This window comes from Pinus tabuliformis, chromosome 2_2, assembly GCF_031772625.1.
Source record: "Pinus tabuliformis cultivar Carrire ecotype Pingquan chromosome 2_2, CPIR1, whole genome shotgun sequence".
Taxonomy (NCBI): Eukaryota; Viridiplantae; Streptophyta; class Pinopsida; order Pinales; family Pinaceae; genus Pinus; species Pinus tabuliformis.
In genome coordinates, this window is record NC_142300.1 from 48,770,031 (window position 1) to 48,790,610 (window position 20,580).

Here is a 20,580-nt window from a genome sequence, read left to right on the forward strand (position 1 = left end):
GTTTTATATCATCAGAATCATTATGGTCCTATATAACTATAGGACTTATCCAATCAACCTCATCTACAAAAAAATAAGCCATGTTGTTAACACCAAAAAATTGCACACACATTTGTACAATCCCGATGGCACCCAAAGTCATCCAGAAAAACATACAGGTGAAGATTTTGCAGCTGAAGCCATCATGAAAAATTAAAAAATTAAATTGTCCAACGGTCTCATATATAAAATTGAATTTTGAAACCTATCTAAAGGCCAAAATTGACAACTATACGGCTTTTCTTTCAATAGTCGCGCGGTCAAAGAAAAATGCGACTTAGTGATTCAAGACCACTTCACACACTTGCAATATTAGATTCCCTTACATGTTCCAATCAAGGACAATTGAATTCAAGTCTCCCTAGATATATGCATCTCCCAAGGGATCCTCTTGTCCTACTCATGGGTAATTTTCTCATTGATGGATCAAGAGAGTGAAGAGGGATTCAAAATTATATATAAACAGGAAATTGGAGGAAAAAATAAAAGGCAATGTTATGCTAGAAAACTTATTCTCAAACAATCCTACATTTCATTGTTGAAGAAGAAGTAGAGCATTATTGTGTTGTAAAAATTGTTCCTCAACAATCCAACCCTCTACTGTGGAGAATATTTCACCATTGAGAGATCCTTGATACTTCTATGAGAGAGAGGAGAAGCTTGAAAAGAGAGTGAAGAAAGGAATTTCCTTGTTGAGGATTTTTTAGCACCAGTGCCCAAACAATTCTCTCCAAGTGTTTAGTATTCATCTATTATATTCATCTTCTACTTTTAGCAATCAATAAAGGGAGCCCTTTTCCATTATGTTATTGACTTGTTTGCTTCATCAAGCATTATTTATGTGTTTTGTTTTTTATTTTTTTAGTTTATGATATACATGCATTGTTCTCACCATTTGAAATGCTTTATTTTTCATGTTGGTCCACTAACTACAACCAATTCTATCTGTGATTTCTTTGAAGGGAACAACTAACTGTTAAGAAGGTGTATTTTGGTGCCTAATTGCTACAAAACCATCAACACAGATTTGGCGACTCCACTGGTCTTTTTTTCACTCTAAGATTTGTTTTGTGGGACCTCCTCTCTACATTATCATTGTTTAGTGCATTCAAAATATCTCTATAATTTTTGTAGGACCTTTTGGACCTGTTCTTGGTCGGAAAGATTAACTATTCAAACTTTTTGTCATTCATGTGGCTTTTGTTTAGACAGATGCGCATAGGCATTTGTTCATAAGAAAACCCGCGCAGTTTACAGAGAGAGAGAAAAAGCATTGTAATTTTCCTTTCGTGGGTGATTGGCGTCCTTTAGTGAATTTCCTTCACCTCTGCAATTTTTTTCTAGTTAGTTTATATTTTCTTACTGCATTAATAATAACTATTAGCAGAGTAATTAGATTATCTTCATTTTTATTTGAATTTTTCACATAGCTTAATTAGGGGAAACATAAGTGGCCACATTCCACACATATTTTTAGACCTATTTTCTATTTTTCACAACTCACATAGATTAATTAGTAAGGAGTAAGTGTCCCATTATCCACACATCTTGTTACTAACCAAAGTATTTTTATTTTCATTATTTTTTGGGACCAGGACCAAGAGTTACAATAGAAAGTAAGTCCCTTGCGTATTTTAGGCAAACATGGGCTTGCATATGAAAGCTTTCTTGAAGAAATTGAATTTCCATCTCCCTTTAGGAACACAGTGTGTAATAGGAAAAAGAGTAAGTAGGCCATTATCCACGCATTATTTATGTTTCATGCAAGGAACAATCAAAACATAATGTAATTAGAAATTGCAACGGATCACCGCATATCCACATCTTATCACACTTTGTATGTTTACTTTTCCACTTACACAAACATTACACATCACACACTAAGTTTTGTATAAGAAGGTTTCCAATTCTCGCACCCTAAGAAAAGCAATACTCCTAAAAGAAACCATAACTTGAACCAACTAAATTTCCCCACAGGGGCCACAAAATAAGTTATTGTTCAAGCTAGGACCATTGGGGATAGGCATCCCATAAGCCTCCATGGTCCATGGTCATAGAAGTTTACTTTTAGGGTGCTTAAAATTCTTCATCATCCCATGGAAAATACTACCCGAACGTGTCAAAGACCCGATTCAGAGGGTGTTCAGCTTAGGTCCAGTGTGTGCGGTACTATTTGGGATTACACAGCCCATGTAGTGCTTAGTACATGTAACTGACTACCAAGAAGCTAAAGACTTGATTGCACCCATGGGACGAAGGTATAAGTGGCCAAGATTAGGGCATCCTTCCCTACAGGTGGAGGTGCGAGCACTAAAGCCTCATTCGTTACCTTGGTTCATTCTTCGACTATTGGAAAACATCACCTATTCTCTTGGGATGTTGCCACAGTACCCATCAGAATATATCTCTGCAAGGCCCAGTTACTTTGAGAGTGGAAAGGATGAATAGGTATTTATAGGATATTTTATCATAGGAAAAAACAAATGAAACCCATTTTTTGTTTGATTGGTCACATAACATAAGTTAATGGGAAAGTAATCATTTTATTTTTTCTTTATTTTATAAATTTTATTTACTTGCTTTGTGTTGTGTTGTACAACAACCCCCCATTTCATAAAAAACCTTTACACAAGATCTTAATATGAAATGGGTCCCTTTTAAAATAAGCTTAGTTAGATGTGTGAATAAAACGGTATTTACCTCATCACAAGAAAAATCCTTATTAAAAGCCCCGATGTAAATGAATCATTTTATAAGGCCTTTTAATTAAAAACAAAGTGTTCCTTTAAAAAATATTATAAAACCAATCTATATTGCGATAAAGCGATCGAAGATCGCATATTGCAACAACAAAGGAAACACACACAAAAGTGAAACCTCGCCCACTTCTCCAATCCGAAAAGGTAATCACAATCGGCAATCGAGGAAAACAAATGCCAAAGGTACATAAAACAAAGCCCCTCAACTCCTCCGATCCGATAAAGAAATCGCAATCGGCAAATCGGTCGTGTCAATGATAAAGGGATATATGAAAAGGCCTAATCAAAACTCCCGATGCGATAAAGTAAATCGCAATCGGCAATCGGCGGAGTCACATGACAAAGGGATAAAGCTCAAGCCAAACCCCGACTGCGATCTATTAATTGGGCGCGCATCTCGAAAGGTAAATATACATTAAAACAGTTTGCATGCATTATATTGTATCACCTTTCGATAATCGGAGATATTTACAGCAAGTGCTAAAGCCCTTCCCTTTGACACTCCCGATCGCCAATTTGCGATTTATCACCGATCGCTGATCAATGAAATCTAAAGCATGCTTGAAATAATCATTCGGTATATGATCGACGAGATGGGCATTTATGATATTATTTACCACGATTGGCAGTTCGGACGGCTATTTAATATTACAGTTAAGGATAGATCCTTTAAAAGATTTTATCCGTGGTAATCCTTAACTATATTTCATTTATCATACGCCAATCAACGTAATTCTATTCATTGTCATATTGGCTTACAGTACCACTATCCCTGTATTACGGTTTGCAACTGTTTGTGCAGAGTTCCTCCGAACTCAGAAATCCAGAGAAAATGGGGAAGAAATCAAAGAAGTCCACGACAACTCCTGCAGCCAAAGAACCAGAACCAAGCAAGAAAGGATTAATCTCAAATACAACATGTCTTGGTCTAGGAAATACAAGCTGGGAAAGTATTTATAATATGATAGAAGCAGAGGAGCCCGAAGAGTTATCAAAGGAAGCCACAGCCGATTCAACCAACAAATCATAGGGAACTCTTAAAGAATTGGCTTGTCCTTATCTTCACAGGATAGCAGTGCAAGCTAAAATCCTGCCATACATGGATGTGGTAAGATGGGTGGTAGAGAAAATTCCAGTGACAGATAGAACATTCTCCACAGTAAATGGAAGGATATTCGGCTCATTCTAGCCTGAAGATCTCAGGCAAATGTACCATTTACCTCAACCTGAGAAGCGATACAACAAGGCATTCCTAGAAGCATTTGCAAAGGAAAACGACTCAGAGTCAGCACCGATAAAGAAATGGAGACATTTTCTGGAAAAACACAAGCACGAGTCATCAGGTAAGTACTATGTTGACTCATTGGCTTCCCCTTATTGTTATGCTAGAGCTATGATGTGTAGGATGTGGGGAATACATGATTCTACCAAATTCACCATAGGAATGGTCCCCCTAATGGAAGCTGCAATCAATGGTTATGTGATGGATTGGGCAAATATTTTGTCTGATAAACTAGCCACAACAATATTAGAGTACAAAACAAATGCACATAAAACTTCCAAGACCATTCCCCCTTTCTATTATAGTGCATATATTATGGATACTATTTGCTTTAATTCTGAATATCCGATACTCGGATGGAAGTGGACTGCTCAGGATCCAAATCCAATTCATATTTATCATCAGCAGTTATGGAAGGCTCACTACAAAAATCATCTATATAAAATTTGCAATGGTTTTATTTTACCTGTATATTATTCTATTTTTAATAAGCCTACTCCCAGGATATCCCAGGAAGCAGAGACTGACTTGACAGCAGTAGGTAGTTGGTTCGGGGAGGAAAAATTTACCTATGTAAGGCTTTTTGGTAGCCTCACTAAACCCCATGTTCTCCCCCTGTATGTGCCTGATAAATTGTTAGCTCGGGAATTGGCTTATCAAATTACAGTAGAAGGGACATCCAGAACCCTTAAGGATTCAAAGAAACACATGTGGCCTACATTTCCCTTACGATGTGGCATTTTCACTCTACATGACTACAAGCATGCCGAGAAAGAGACAGAAAAGATTCAAATGCTGAATCTTGCCACAATTCCTAATAGGCAATATGATCCAAGACAGGTTGCTTATAACGTCACATCTCAAGCCAAACTTGCTAAATTTGATCATGAAGCTGATGACTTCGATGATTTATTCGCTTCAGCTGAATCATTATTTCAGGTTAAAGGATTGGCTAGGATGAAATATGAAGATGAAGGGTTAGAAACATTCAATAGGCTTAGAGACCAGAGGTTGCAAACTCTGCCTTTAGACCTATTAGCCACAACCCTGACAGTCCAGTCAAGCGAAACTGAACAGCAAGTTGCCGATAAAACTCCTGCAGTGGAAAAAGTTCCTGAGAAAGAAAAAACACTAGAGCAGGAGCAATAACGAGGAAAAGACAGTGAACTTATTGATTCAGACATTCATATTTATCCAAAACTACTCAAAGAATGGCAACAGTTTGACTCAATCATCAGCAATACTGAGAGTTTGCAAGGATTTAGCACACCTGAGATGACAACCGGTCAGAAGATAGCAACTAATACAGTTTCGATTGCAGGAACTAGCAGCCCACCCATGACTCAAAAGGATGTAGAGATGATTCCAGAGAACCCATCCGATGAAATTATTCTGCATGTAGAAGAAATACCACCCTTGGATGTCTTCTACAGCCCTAAGCATAGGGCTGTAATAAAGAGACAAAGGAAAAAGAGAAAACTTGATCAATCTTCTCTTTTGCCTGCATAGATGGAGATAACTAATGTGGTATGGAGAGAGGAAGTCAACCCCTCCGAAGATCTTACTAAACTCTCTCAGTATGTTAGAGCATACACAGTAGCTACTATGGACAAGGCATAGAAGTCAAAAATTTGCTTAAAGAAAATGATCAAGCAATCGTTTCACTAGAGACACAGGTACATGAGAAGCAGCAGAGGATAGATCAGTTAGAGCAGCAATTAGCAGCATAGAAGCAGTCAAGCGACCAATTAAACGAACAATTGCCCAAAGAGAAACAGAGGATAGATTAACATGCGATTCAGAAGCAAAAGGAACTATCTCAAGCATTGAACAAGCTGAAGTCAATGAATGAACAATTGAGCAAATCAAAAGAAGAACAGATCACTTAACTGTCACTGCAAATAGAAAGGTTCAAAGGATTTCCTCAAGTGGAAGAATTCAAATCAAAGGCTCTCCAAATTACTAAAGCACTATATAATATGTTGAGCTTGTTATGTAATAATATTTCTCTTGTTCCTCCCTTATGTGAAATTTCCTCGTCTATGATTGATAAGTCAGTTGATGCAAGATAGAAATTGGAGCAAGCAGATGAAACATTAACAGAGTTTCTCTCTTGGCAAGAAACCAGGAAGGACAAACTGCAAATCTACCCCAAATTCTGGAATCACATAAGAAAATCCTATTCCTTGAGTGGCAATCTCAACTGATGAAAGCAGAAAGGGCAACATCAAGATGTAGATCGACGACTAGTAATCTGGTTGAATTGATTAATGACACCCTTTATTTGTCAAATTTAATTTCAGAATGTTCTCCAGCAAAACTGTCATTAGTAAAAACATTGGAACAGACATGGAAACAAGAGCTGGAAAAGAGAGAAAGATTGATCGCGGGCATTAAAACTTTAACATGGGAAACCTTTTGGTTCTTCCTTGTTAAACCATATAGTAAGAGAACAGCAATGAAATGCCTCACAAATGCGATCAATTACATGATTCCCGAAATTAATGATGCCACATATACTGCCCAGTTACATTCACACATGAGTCATCCTCTAGAACTGCAACCGATGCTCGCCAAATGCAAGCTCAAGCCAAAAGATAATTAGCCGAAACAATGAACCATTCTGACCGACTGCAAGCATGCCTATTTTGGGGAGATTTTCATATATATTTGTGATTTGGTTATACTAGCACACATCATTTTTATTTCATAGTTTGTTAGTTTAGATAGTATTTATAGACCCTTTCATTTTTTTAGAAGGGGTCCTTAAATTTTGTATTAAGACTTGGATCGGGAGTTGCACTACTGTGCTTCCGAAATATATTTTTTTATAAAATCTGGACCGGAATTCTGAGTTTTAATGAAGAGTACTTTTATGTGATATGCACTATTGCTTTTTGTAAAATTATTTCCAAGTTGAAAGTCGGAATTTGAATGCGATTGATATCGAAGGGGATTCAAATTACATATGGTACTACTATCTATGTTTTTTCTTCATTCTTTTATATGAATCAGTGTTTCTTTATTTTGCTATTATTGATATATGTATGCACCGTCACAGCAGTTCTTTGGCTTATCACTATTGAATGTTTAAGGGTTGTTATTATTCATTCATATTTATGTCAATGGTATATAAATAATAGTGTAATAATGTTTTAATTATTACTTTGTTCAACTACTTGAACAAAGTAATTATCATATGAATGAATATTTTTTTTTATGAGTAGAGTCATCTATATGCCTACTTGTTAATAAGAATCCCCAAGAATTACACTAAAGAGAAAGATTTCCCGAGATAGATTAATTATTTATATTATTGCATTTTAGAATAAATCATCCATCACTACCATTAGCTATTAGAAAATCAATCAATAATTCATCAAAATCATTGGGAAACTAGTCCCATTATATCCAGTCGGAGCCACCACACCAAACAGAAAAGGAGCTGCCTTTAAGGTCCGGACCAGGTGGTTTTCCCCGATGTCAATGCAGTGATTTTCGAGGCATCAACACTTTGATACTTATCTCCTACCCTCATCACACAAAGTAAAACACACTCTACTTGACACCATAGGGGACCCCACAGCTCCCCATCATTCTAGAAGTTTTCAAAACCTCCCTCCATTACCAAAGCGTGTGCTAGGTCTCTCGTCGTTCAGGCATACAAGACACCACAAAGCCACTATTCTAGGATCTTCCTTTATCAGTACAAATTTGATTGGAACCCCTCCTTGTCAAATCACTCCTTTCACTACTCCTCACGGGACTCCACAAGCTACCCCTCAAGAGATCCCTCACGCTACCCCTCAGGGGAGCCCACACAACTCCCCTCCCGAAATTCCACGTGGTTCTCACCAGGGTAACCATCCTCATCAGGGAACCCCTTTACATATAGTTGTTCAAAACCATTTTGTGATGGTGGAAAACTTTCCAGTCTCGTTTTTAGATTCCTTAAATCTCCCTGCTTTAAGTAAGTTAACCAATGACCCTATTGCACATGGCCAGAATTTGCCACGCATTCCCACCAAGCTCCCTTCGAACGTTCAAAAATTCATAAGGAAACAAGGAGAAGACCCAGGAAACCATGTCATGACCTTTCACCTTTGGTTTTCATCCAATATCATTACAGAAGATACTATTCATCTATGACTATTTCAACGAACCCTTACAGGGCTCGCAACAAAATGGTACATAAACCAAACTTATGGGTCACATGGGAAATTTAGTTCCCTAGCCTAGCCACATCATTCCTTACATTCTTCCAACTCTCGATCCGCCAAGACTCGGGACTAAAACTCCTAAACCATTTTAAACAAATATTTTCTATGCACATATCGAACCATATCCATGAGTGGCATAAACACTTTAGTTTGTGCAAAGATAATCTAGAGGATAAACTACTCCTAGGCCTATTTTGGAGATCTCTCAAATCAAAAATCTCAATATATGTAGCGAATTCCACCCCACAAAATGAGGAATAAGCTATTGCCAAAGAAAAATAATTATAGTACATATACACACAATCTAGATACCTCTACCATGTGCTTCTAGATGCACCTCACCTGAAAACCTTTAAAACTGAGTTACCAGACACATCTAGCATTGCAGACAGATTAATTGGAACCATAACCCAAAATCAACTAGGAAACACCTTCCAGTACTCTGGAAATACATATATTTTCCACTTCCCAAAGCACATACCAAGGGCAGGGGAACTAATATTTCCCTTATCCACCACCTCAAGAGAACAACCACCAGTAAAAAATAATGCAGGGGTTAATTTTGTGCAACCTTCTCTCCCTCAACACCAATGCTACTAAGAAGAAAGGAAAGAACAAGCAAAAGGTAAATATTGTGCGGGCGGGGGGTGGGGGGAAAAATCATCAACAACCCCATAGGCACTAGCTAGGGGCAACCCCAACCGGAACCCAAACCAAGGACAGAACAATAACAACCCATAAACACAAAACAATAACTCGAGTCTACGAACTAATCATGCGTGTACCATTTGTGGGGAATACGTTCATTACACCCATCATTTCCCACAGCTCCCTGAGTTGAAGATGATGAAACAAAGTGGGGGGAAGGGGGGGAAAGCCATCAAACTGCAGTAATGCAGTATCACTTCCCCCATCAAGGAGTGTTAAATACCCAGTAGGAACCATCCCAACAACACTATCAAAATCCTTCTAGATGAAGTTCTCAAAGTACCTCAAGTCACAACATTTTCATGACAGAGGAAGAAGTTCTCCTGCAGATGCACAACCGAGAATACAGAACTCCACCAGAAACCAACCCTTCCAACTTGACTACTATAGCACCTACAACACCATTTTTAATCCCTTGATATGCCATAGAACCCATCCCAAAGATGGTTAAAGGACCTTTACGACAAATTGGACAGAACTCAAAGGTTGCTCATAGTTATAGCATAGTCGATGACTTAGATCAAACTCCTTCAGTTATGTCAGCATTGGAAGTTTTGCAATCATGCCCAACCCAATGGAAAACCTTACTTCCTGCATTAGGAGCAATCAACCCAATTGATTCTCTTTTAATGGTTTTTGACTTGGATAAAGCCACCCCACATCTTCCATCAACCTCGTTTTTCAATTCCAGCCCCAATCTAGAATATTGCCACCCACCACTGCATAGTCAATGAGGGAGCATCCACATGTATTATGACCAAAACAGTTTGGAAAAAACTTGGATCTCTCGAACTCAAACCATCTGACATCACTCTCAGAGCATACAACAAGTGCCCTTCTATTCTTGTAGGTCTATACCAAGGTGTTCAAGTATAACTTTCCGATAAAATGGTGCTCATATACATATAAGTGTTGGATGCATAGTTGGATTACAATATCCTTCTTGGTTGAAGCTACATGTATGAAATGAAAGTAGTGGCATCTTCCATATTTAGGGTAATGATGTTCCCTCACGATGGGAAAAATTTAAAACTGACCACCTCACATATTATGAGAAGAAGACATTAACTACCACTGTTGGTGTGCTACATTTTATCAGATCTTCTCTTGAGTTGATCACAACCTATATTGAATTTGTACCTAGACAATTTAAACCATCAATGCTCCTCGAACATATCCTTGAGACCCACTTGTGTTTGAGGATACTCCCCGAGCCACAGGAGCCCCAATGTGCATTATGAGTTTATCAAACACCCCTCAAGATCCAAAACTAGTTCCAGATATCAGCAACAATGTAGTTGTCCATTCTACATTATTACCATATGTTATCACCCAAACACCCTTCTTATGCCTTACAACTAGTTTTGTCTCGCACCAATTTATCGCAACACTCACATTGCCCAATATGACTTTGGGGATACTTGTTCGGTATCTGGCCCCTCAGACCATGTCGAAAAACTCAGTTATCACCTCAAAAGGTATCATTTGTGTATCCCCTCAGGATATCGCCCCACAACAAGCAATGCCTGCATCGACACTAGTCGGTTCCAGAAAAAGGGATAAGCAAAAAGGAAAGAAGGTGGAAGCTTCAAACGCTTCCTCCTCCAGGGTACATCCACCTTGTGCTTTGTGTGAAGTAGTTGGATAACCTACCAATATGTGCCCCTAGTTAGATGATTTTAAAGCTCTCTTACATGCCCCAAAAGTGCCAGTGAACCCTCCTCCACCTACTAGAGAAAATACCACACGTGCATAATAAGGCAATGCGCACCAACCATGCATGTGTTATATGCACAGAATACGAGCATTACACTTATCATTGCCCTAAAATCCCTTGATATCGATATGCTTTAGGTGCACTCGCCCAAGCCAATGTTCATCACTACTAACCACGCAAATGGTAGATGATGGATCCAAAACCATTTTTTATGTTACTAGGGAATAAGTTTCATGCTCATATTCCTCTTCTAGTCACTCAATCTATCATCATACGTGGAGACAGCCATAATTAGTGACACCCCAACCTTCCTCCTTGTGTGTTTTATGTGACGGACCAGACCATTTCATTAACCAATGTCCCAAGTTATGGGAATTTAGGAGGTATTACCCTACCGTACACATTGCCCCAAGAAACAGACCCATATGGAGGCATCATATTCGCCACATTTATGCACAAAACCATCATACTCAATGTTTCCCACACCTTCCCTGATTCCATAAAACATTAGATTTCATGCATCTATTCATCACTGAGAACTTAGCAAACCCAGCATTATTTGAACCAGATACCCAATCCCTGGATAACACCACACCAATGGGGGATGACGGATCTAAGTCCATCTTATGCATATTTGAGGACAAAAAATCATTTGCGACACATCCAGGCACCCATCAACATGTAACTTCCCACTGCCATCGGTCATGTTCTATAAGGAAGACAAAATGGCCTTAGGCAAGATTATTAAAATCACCCCACATGTGCGCCCTATGAAATAGACCCAACCACCTACTCATGCGTAGGTCACGGAATATCGAATGACCTACTCATGCGAATTATGTTAGATGCTCATGCCATCATTATCACATCCACTCTGAAGAACATCATAGATGGAATTATATGTACCTTCCATGTTTTCGAGCAACGAGAAAAGAATTGATACAACCTAACATTGGGGACACAACTCATGTTGATACTAATATCAAGAGGTTGTCGGCATCCAGGAATGCCCCACCTCATGACACCAACGAAGTGTCATCATCTCACACTATGGGAAATATTGACACCCACACCATTTATCATGTTAGCACTAGTTCTGCGTGCAGTATTTGCACCAATAACTTTCATAATTCTAAGACATGTCCTATGTTACAAACTTTTCGACAGCTTAGAATATTCAACAGTAGCCTCACATAGAGGAAGATACATTGTTTCCTAAGACGTTGACGTTACCCCGGGAGCCCAACCCCACTCACAATCAGTCCGCCATTACATAAATTCTACCACCACCTAATGTTGATGACATGGAACATCACATACAATCCATCTCCTCTTCTTTAGGAACCATGATTCATGTTATCTGCTCATCATTTTTTAGTGTCGAGACTACAAAACCCACCACAATGATGATACCATCATGACTGTTCGGACCCATCACATGTGCACATTGTCAACTTCACTAGGTTCTATGGAATCAACCACTGAATCATTGTCTTGCTCATCTTTCATCATATAAAAGATTAAACTCCTCCCTCATGACCTCACGCAACCCAATTCAACACTAGATAATATTTTTCACTCAGATGAAGATCTTCTTGATGCCATGAAGGAGCTTGAGTTTCCTTGGGATTCCATGCATCAACTCTCTTTCTTCCTACTTGAAAAAACCTTCGTACTTATTTATGCACTGACTCACGATGTTTTCACCATAGAGTCAAAGGATTTCCTACCACCACGATAGGTATATTGGTTTTATAACCCCGTCCCTGCACCAGATTCATTTGAGGAAGGGAACATGTCTAATATCTGTTATGGAACCAACTCACAAAAGGATAGAAAAGAGAGATCAACGCCTTAGAATTCAGCCTCTTCGAGGGGGCAACCTCATTTACATTACACAAATGAGCAATTCTTGGATGATTCAAATGACAAAACCTCCTTTCTATATATAGGAGTCTAAGGAGTCACAATATAACCCAGCCGACCTAACAATAATAATATAAAGCCACAAAAATAACAATAAAGAGATTCTATGGGGCACAGTAATAACAATATGGGGACAATAGGGGCACAACAATATTAATAAGGGATACAACTACAATAGTAATGGGGTAATCACTAGTATTATAGGGACCCAACATGCCCCTCTCCTTCAAAAAAGTGTTGTCCTCAACACTTGAGTAGTTCTGGATGCTTCTGTATAAAATTCTCATCCTCCCATGTGGAATCTTCAGCGGATAAGTTCTTCCACTTGATAAGATACTCCAAAATTGATCGATTTCGTAATTGTCGAGTTCTTGTTTCTGTGACTGCTTCTGGTTCCAATATAATTTTTCCTTCCTCGTCAAGTTCTGGTAATATTGTTTGAACTGGGAGCTTGTCGCCTATAACCTTCTTTAAACATGAAACATGGAAAACTGGGTGCAATCGAGAAGCTGCAGGAAGCTCCAATTTGTATGCCATAGTACCAATCTTTTGCAACACCTTGTACAGACCATAATACTTTGGTGATAATTTATTATCCTTCTTAGCTTTCTTGAGGGACATTTGCTTATATGGTTGTAGCCATAGGAATACCCAATCACCTACATCAAAACTTCTTTCACTGCGATGTTGATCTGCCTGTTGTTTCATTCTATTCTGTGCCAACACGAGGTTATCCTTTAAGAGTTGGAGGACTTGTTGTTGATGTTCGATGTGATGTTCCACTGCTTGAACCTTAGAATTTTCTCTTAAATATGATGTGATTGATGGTGGCTGATATCCATAAAGTTCCATAAATGGGGTCATTTTTGTTGCTGTATGGAAGGAAGTGTTATACCACCATTCAGCCAGAGGCAACCATTTGACCCATTGTGTCTTTTTATCAGATACAAAGCAACGAAGATATCCTTCCAAACATTTGTTTACTATCTCAGTTTTCCCATCATATTGAGGATGATAAGATGAGCTATGAGCGAACTGAGTACCAAGACAAGAAAATAATTATGTCCAAAAATTTCCAGTGAAAATGGGATCTCTGTCACTTACAATAATCTTTGGGTTTCCATGTAGCTTTTGAATTGTTTCCATAAATGCAATAGAAATTGTATTGGCTTTAAATGGATGTGATAATGCACAAAAGTGTGCATACTTGGTAAGTCTGTCAACTACCACCATGATGACACTCTTTCTCTCAGACTTGGGTAAACCTATGATAAAATCCATTGAAACCTCCTCCCAATGTTGGCTTGGAATGGATAAAGGTTGTAATAGACCTGGTGTCTTAATTGTTTCAACTTTATTTTTTTGGCAAACCAAAAATTCCATCACAAACTTTTGAATATCTGATTTAAGGCCCTCCCAAAAAAATTCATTCTTAACCCTGTGGTAAGTTTTTAAAAATCCTGAGTGCCCTCCTAAGGGAGAAGTGTGCAATTCCATAAGAATATTTTGTTTTAGCTGGGAATTCTTACAGAGGTATAAGCGATCTTTGTACCATAACGAATAATTTTTCTTGCTAAATGTATCAAATGTACTGGAGTCTTGTTGTAACTTTCGAATAAGCACCCACACTTCTTCGTCATTCTTCCATTCCTCCCTTGCTTCGTTTATCCAATCTGGTTGGATAATAGAAATGGCGCACAAAAATGCTTCCACATCCTCATCCTTTCTTGAGAGTGCATCTGCCACCACATTTTGCTTCCCTTTTTTGTAGATGATTTCAAAGTCATAACCCAACATCTTTGTGACCCACTTTTGTTGCTCTTCAGAGGATAATCTTTGATCTAAAAAGTATTTAAGGCTATCATGATCCATTTTTACCTTGAAGTGTCTTCCCATTAGGTAGGGTCGCCATTTCTTAAGTGCATGGAGTATTGCCAACATTTCCTTCTCATAAATAGCTTTGTGTAAAAACTTTCCCTTGATTGGACGACTTTCAAAAGCAATGGGTCTTTCATCTTGCATTAAAACAACACCAATTCCATTTCCTAAAGCATCACATTCCACAATAAAGGTTTTTGTGAAGTCTGGTGTAGCTAAGACCGGTGCTTGGCACATTGCCTCTTTAAGATGCTCGAAGGCCTTTGTTGCTTCCAGAGTCCATGAAAATGCATCTTTCTTCAATAATGTTGTTAGAGGTGCTGCTATTCTCCCATAATTCTTAACAAACTTGCGATAATACCCTGTTAACCCGAGAAATCCTCGCAGATGCTTTATGGATGTGGGGATTTTCCATTCCTTAATGGCTTTAATTTTGCTAGGGTCTACCTTAACTCCTTCATGAGATACAATATGACCCAGATATTCCACTTCTTGTACTCCAAAGAAACATTTGGATCTTTTTGCATATAATTGTTTCTCCTCCAATAGTTGTAGCACCCTGTCAACATGTTCAACATGATCCTTCCAAGACTTGTTGTAGATTAGTATATCATCAAAAAATACGAACACAAATTTTCTAAGGAATGGTTTGAAAATGGAATTCATCAAACCTTGAAATGTTGAAGGTGCATTGGTAAGGCCAAAAGGCATGACCAAAAATTCATAATGACCCTCATGAGTTCTAAATGTTTTTTTCAGAATGTCTTCAGTCTTCATTCTAATTCGATGATATCCTGAACGAAGATCCAACTTGGTGAAATAAATTGATCCATGCAATTCATCCAGTAATTCATCAATGACAAGAATGGGAAACTTATCTTTAATAGTGAGCTTGTTGAGCTCCCTATAATCTGGACACATGCGCCATGATCCATCCTTCTTGTGCACCAATACTACTGGAGCAGAGAAAGAACTTTGAGTCGGTTGAATTATACCAGCCTCTAGCATTTCTGCAACCATACGTTCACTTTCACTCTTTTGGGCATAGGGATATCTGTACGGCCTGATGTTTGGAGGAACACTTCCTGGAATCGGATGAATAGCATGATCATGATCACGAATAGGTGGGAGAACTTTGGGAGTCTCAAATACCTTGGAATGATTGTCCAAGACTTTTTGGAGATCTGGAGAAATAGATGATTCCAATGTGGAAACATCTAGCGAACATAATTGTGCAATTACACCTCTTTGTTCCTTTTTTAGAAGCTTTGTCATATCGTTAGAGCTGATTATCTTTCCCGGTTTCCCTGCAATACCCCTTAATTCAACTTCCTTTCCTTCCACAGAAAATTTCATGAAAAGTTCTTGAAAATTAAAAGCTATTGTACCCAAGGATTGTAGCCATTGGACTCCTAGTACAACATTAGCACCTCCCATTGGAACGGAAAGCATTGGGCTAGTCAATACATATTCTCCCATGGATAGCTTGATATTATGTTACTTTCCAGAGCAATTTATTGTTCCTCCATTTGCAACCATCACTTGACACTCTGGTGCTGGATATAAGAAGCAATTCAATTCTTTTGCTACCTTAGAATGAATAAAATTGTGGGTACTTCCTGAATCAATCAACACTATTACCTTTTTCTTCTTGATTTGTCCTTCTATCTTAATGGTTTAAGGAGTGGTAATTCCTGCCAATGCATTACAAGATATGGTCAGATTCATTTCTTCTTTATCCAGGCTTTGTTCCTGGAGTATATCCTCTTCTTTTGACCTTTCTTGCTCCTTTTCTTCTTCCTCTTCACAATCTATGTAGAATAATTTCTTCTCAGCACACTTATGACCTTTAGTGTATTTGCTATCACTACTGTAACAAAGCCCTTTTGCTCTTTTTTTTCCAATTTTTGTGGTGTCAACCTTATCGGTTGTGGAAGACTAGGGGAAACAACACTTCCATCTTTATAGTTTTGAGTGGAATGCTTCCTGGTTGCCATAATTTTGCTTTCCATTTTTCTTGCTAACCTGAATGCCTTCTCTAATGAATCACGTTCCCAAAGGTGAACATCATGTTGGATATTATCCTTTAAATTTCCTATGAACACATCAATCCTATGCTCCTACGGAATATTTTTTACCCTTATGTTCAATTTTTGGAACTCCTCAATGTGCTCCATTATTGAACCCTTTTGTTTGAGACTTATCAATTGGCTAAAAAAAGTGTTGCTTTTTGTATCCTCATAATGTGCTGTCAATTCTTCCGTAAAAATTGCCCAAGTGATAATTTGTTTACGAGAGCAAAGCCATTGATACCATACAAACTGATTTGGTTCCAAATATAAAGTTGCAATACGTACCTTTTGTGTGTTTTGCACATTATTGAGATCGAAAAATTGCTCCATCTGTAATATCCATGTTGCGGGATCCTTGCCATCAAACTTCCTCATATCGATTTTTAGAATATGGTGGTCTTCGATCCAACATTAAAGTCTATGGAATCATGATTAACATTTCTTTTGTTCTCATCATGAGTTTCCTTTACTACCCTTTCACCATTAGTGACCATTTCTTGTAGCAACTTATTCATATTTATCTTCAATTCTTCCATCTTATCATCCATGCCATCAATTTTAGCGCCCATGCCATTCATCTTAGCTTCCATGCCATCCATCTTAGCTTCTTTGCCTTTCTTTAAACAATCCATCTTAGCTTCTACACCTTTCTTTAAACCATCCATCTTAGCTTCTACATCTTTCCTTAAACCATCCATCTTAGATTCTGTTGCTTTTTGTGCAAGTGACACATGTTGCACTTGGTCTCGTAATTTTGATATATCATGTTGCATTTCTTCCTCTTCTTCATGCGTCATGCTAGAGATTTCAGGTTGCTTACTAGGTGTTTGCATTTTCTTTCCTTGGGGCATCAATTACCGATTCAAACTAATTTTTCAAACCAAGCTTATGCAGAAATTTAAAAAAACTACACACCTTTTTTCACTTTGTAGAAGCTTGATATTGAATCTGATGTATCTCTGCAATTTCGGATCATCCAGTTCTGAAATTACAACCTGTAGTGCCCCTTGGTGTCCTCTTTCCAATGCCACCAGTCTAATCCAAATTTGAATCTCCAAGGAATAGTTATGCACAATCTCCCAAGATGACATGATTATAGACTAGCTCAGTACAGCGAACTTGTACGACGTGCCACGAGTCATTATTTCAACCTTTGGCTCTGAAAAATATATACAAGAAACTAAATTCCGTCCTCTTTCTGTACCTTCTTACAAAATTTCAATCTGATGCCCAGAGAGAAAGTTATGACGATTTTCCCCAGGTCACCTGTTTGGAATGTAATTCAGGAGTCTGCAAAAAGACCAACTTCCTCAGATCATACCTCAGCAAATATAGTGCGAAAAGCTCTGAAATTTGAACCCAAGATTCAAAATGATTTATTCTCAAATGGGTTTTTTTTTTTGCTTTTTAAACTTCGCAGAAAAAACGTTATAGCGAAAATTCCACGATGACCTGTTTGGAGCAGAAAAACCCTAGAATCCAAAGCTTTGATACCAAATGTTATGAAACCAGCTCACAAAAGGATAGAAAAGAGAGATCAACGCCTTAGAATTCAGCCTCTTCGAGGGGGAAACCTTTTTTACATTACACAAATGAGCAATTCTTGGATGATTCAAATGACAAAAACTCCTTTCTATATATAGGAGTCTAAGGAGTCACAATATAACCTAGCCGACCTAACAATAATAATATAAAGCCACACAAATAACAATAGAGAGATTCTATGGGGCATAGTAATAACAATATGGGGACAATAGGGGCACAACAATATTAATAAGGGATACAACTACGATAGTAATGGGGTAATCACTAGTATTATAGGGACCCAACAATATCTCGCCTACCATTAAGGTCAATATTTCAATCAAACCTGGCATTGTCGAAGAGATCTCATTGGGGGAAGTATGCTCCCCAAATGAGGTAACCTCATACAAAGACCTATTTCAAGAATATAGGGATATCTTCACATGGACCTACTCTGAGATGTCAAGCATCAATCCCACCATCATGGAGCATATTCACACATGGCCTGATGCTCACCCCGTCTAGAAAAAAACAACATTAGCTCCACTCTTCTAAATTCGAAGCGATCAAACAGGAAATTGATAATCTACACAAAGTTTGTTTCCTCGCTTACACCTCTTAGGTTTATAACGTTATACCCGTCATGAAAAATAAGGCACCATTCATATTTGTAATAATTTTCGAGATATGAACAAATATTGTCCCAAGGATAATTACCCTACACCATTCATCGACCAACTGATTGATTCTTGTGCCAGTCATGAGGCCCTATCATTCATGGATGGGTTCTCTAGTTATAATTAGATTCAGATTCACCATACGGATCAATATAAAAAAACCTTCACAACCCCATGGGGCACATTCGCATACCATGTCATGTCCTTCGGTATTAAAAAATTTAGTGCCACCTTCCAACGAGCCATGAATTACATATTCCACAATCTGGCTCACCTCATCCTCACCTATTTGGATGACCTTATTATACAATCCAAAAAGCACATCAATCATTTGGAAGGTCTCCGCCTAGTCTTTCATAGATGTCGACAATACAACCTACGCGTGAATCCTCTCAAGCGTGTATTTTGTGTCAATGCGAGAAGACTTTCAAGATTCTTTTTTTCCCATCAAGGTATTAGAGTCGACCCTCTCAAATTCTAGCCCATCCAGGAAGTACCCCCTCCAAAAGATTTAAAGAAGTTACAAAGATTGCAAGGTAAGGCCAACTTCTTATGTTGCTTTATACACAACTAAGCCACTTGTGTGCATGGCTTCTTGTGCCTCCTTCCTCGGGACATTCCCTTCCACTGGTATGAACAGGCACAAAAATCATTTTAATCCCTAAAAGATGCATTATCGCAAGCTCCATTGATTAGCCCTCCTGACCACAATAAGGACTACACTCTCTACCCATCGACATATGATGCTGCAATTGTTGGGGTATTACTTCAAGAAGGACTTGATAGTAGAGAAGATGTAATCTATTACATCGGCAAGAATCTCTCCAGGCCTGCCTTGAAGTATGAGTTAGCTGAAAATACCACCTTAGCCCTAGTACACTTTGTACAAAAGCTTCAGAATTACTTCATCCTACATACCACCACCGTAATATAAAATATCAATCCCATGAGATGCTTTCTCACTCATCATATGATGAACCATAAATACGCCCAATGGGTAGTTATTTTGCAAGAATTTGACCTACAATTTTCTTTCCTCAAAAGCAAGAAGGTGCTTATTTTTACTAATTTGATGATTGATCTCCCCACAGAATGCCTTCCCTCATGAAAAATTATTCTTTGTATCAACAAATGACCCATGGTACAATGACATCTTCCTCTTTCTATAAACACAAAAGTTTAGAACTCATTTTACTCACAACAATTAAAGGCACATTCACCACTAATCCTCCCACTACCTTCTTATGGGAGACGTCCTTTATCATCAATGCATCGACACCATCCTTCATCAATGTCTTACTCTTTAACAATCTGAGCAGGTCTTAAATGACTACCATAGTGGATCTTGTAGCAACCACTTATCAAGGATGGCCACCACTCATAAAATCCTCTATGTTGGTTATTTTTGACCCACCCTATTCCATGACTACATTCAAGTAACCAAGCAATGTGATTGGTGCCAGAAATACGCTCATAAGACTCGAGATCTTCTAGTTCCCCTTCATCAGTCATCGTTGCAAGACCCTTCTATAAATGGGGCATATACTTCATGACTTGCAACCCTCTATCTTCAGGCGGACATAAGTACATTGTGGTGGTCGTTGACTAGGTTGCCGTCGACTAATTCACCAAATGGAAAGAGGCCATGCCCACATATAATTCATCGATGACACTGTTGCATGGTTTTTTTTTAACCATGTCATAACATGGTTCGGTGTTCCCAAGGAGTTGGTATTGGATCATGGAAAACACTTTGAGAACGAGATATTTTAGGAGTT

The 20,580-nt window shown here is 38.3% G+C and overlaps 1 pseudogene; it reads right to left on the reverse strand.

Annotated features, from left to right (window-relative positions):
* LOC149191421 (hydroxyacylglutathione hydrolase cytoplasmic pseudogene) overlaps positions 1 to 20,314 on the reverse strand; it is a 46,222-nt pseudogene extending 25,908 nt beyond the window's left edge.
* Positions 20,315 to 20,580: the final 266 nt, after the last annotated feature.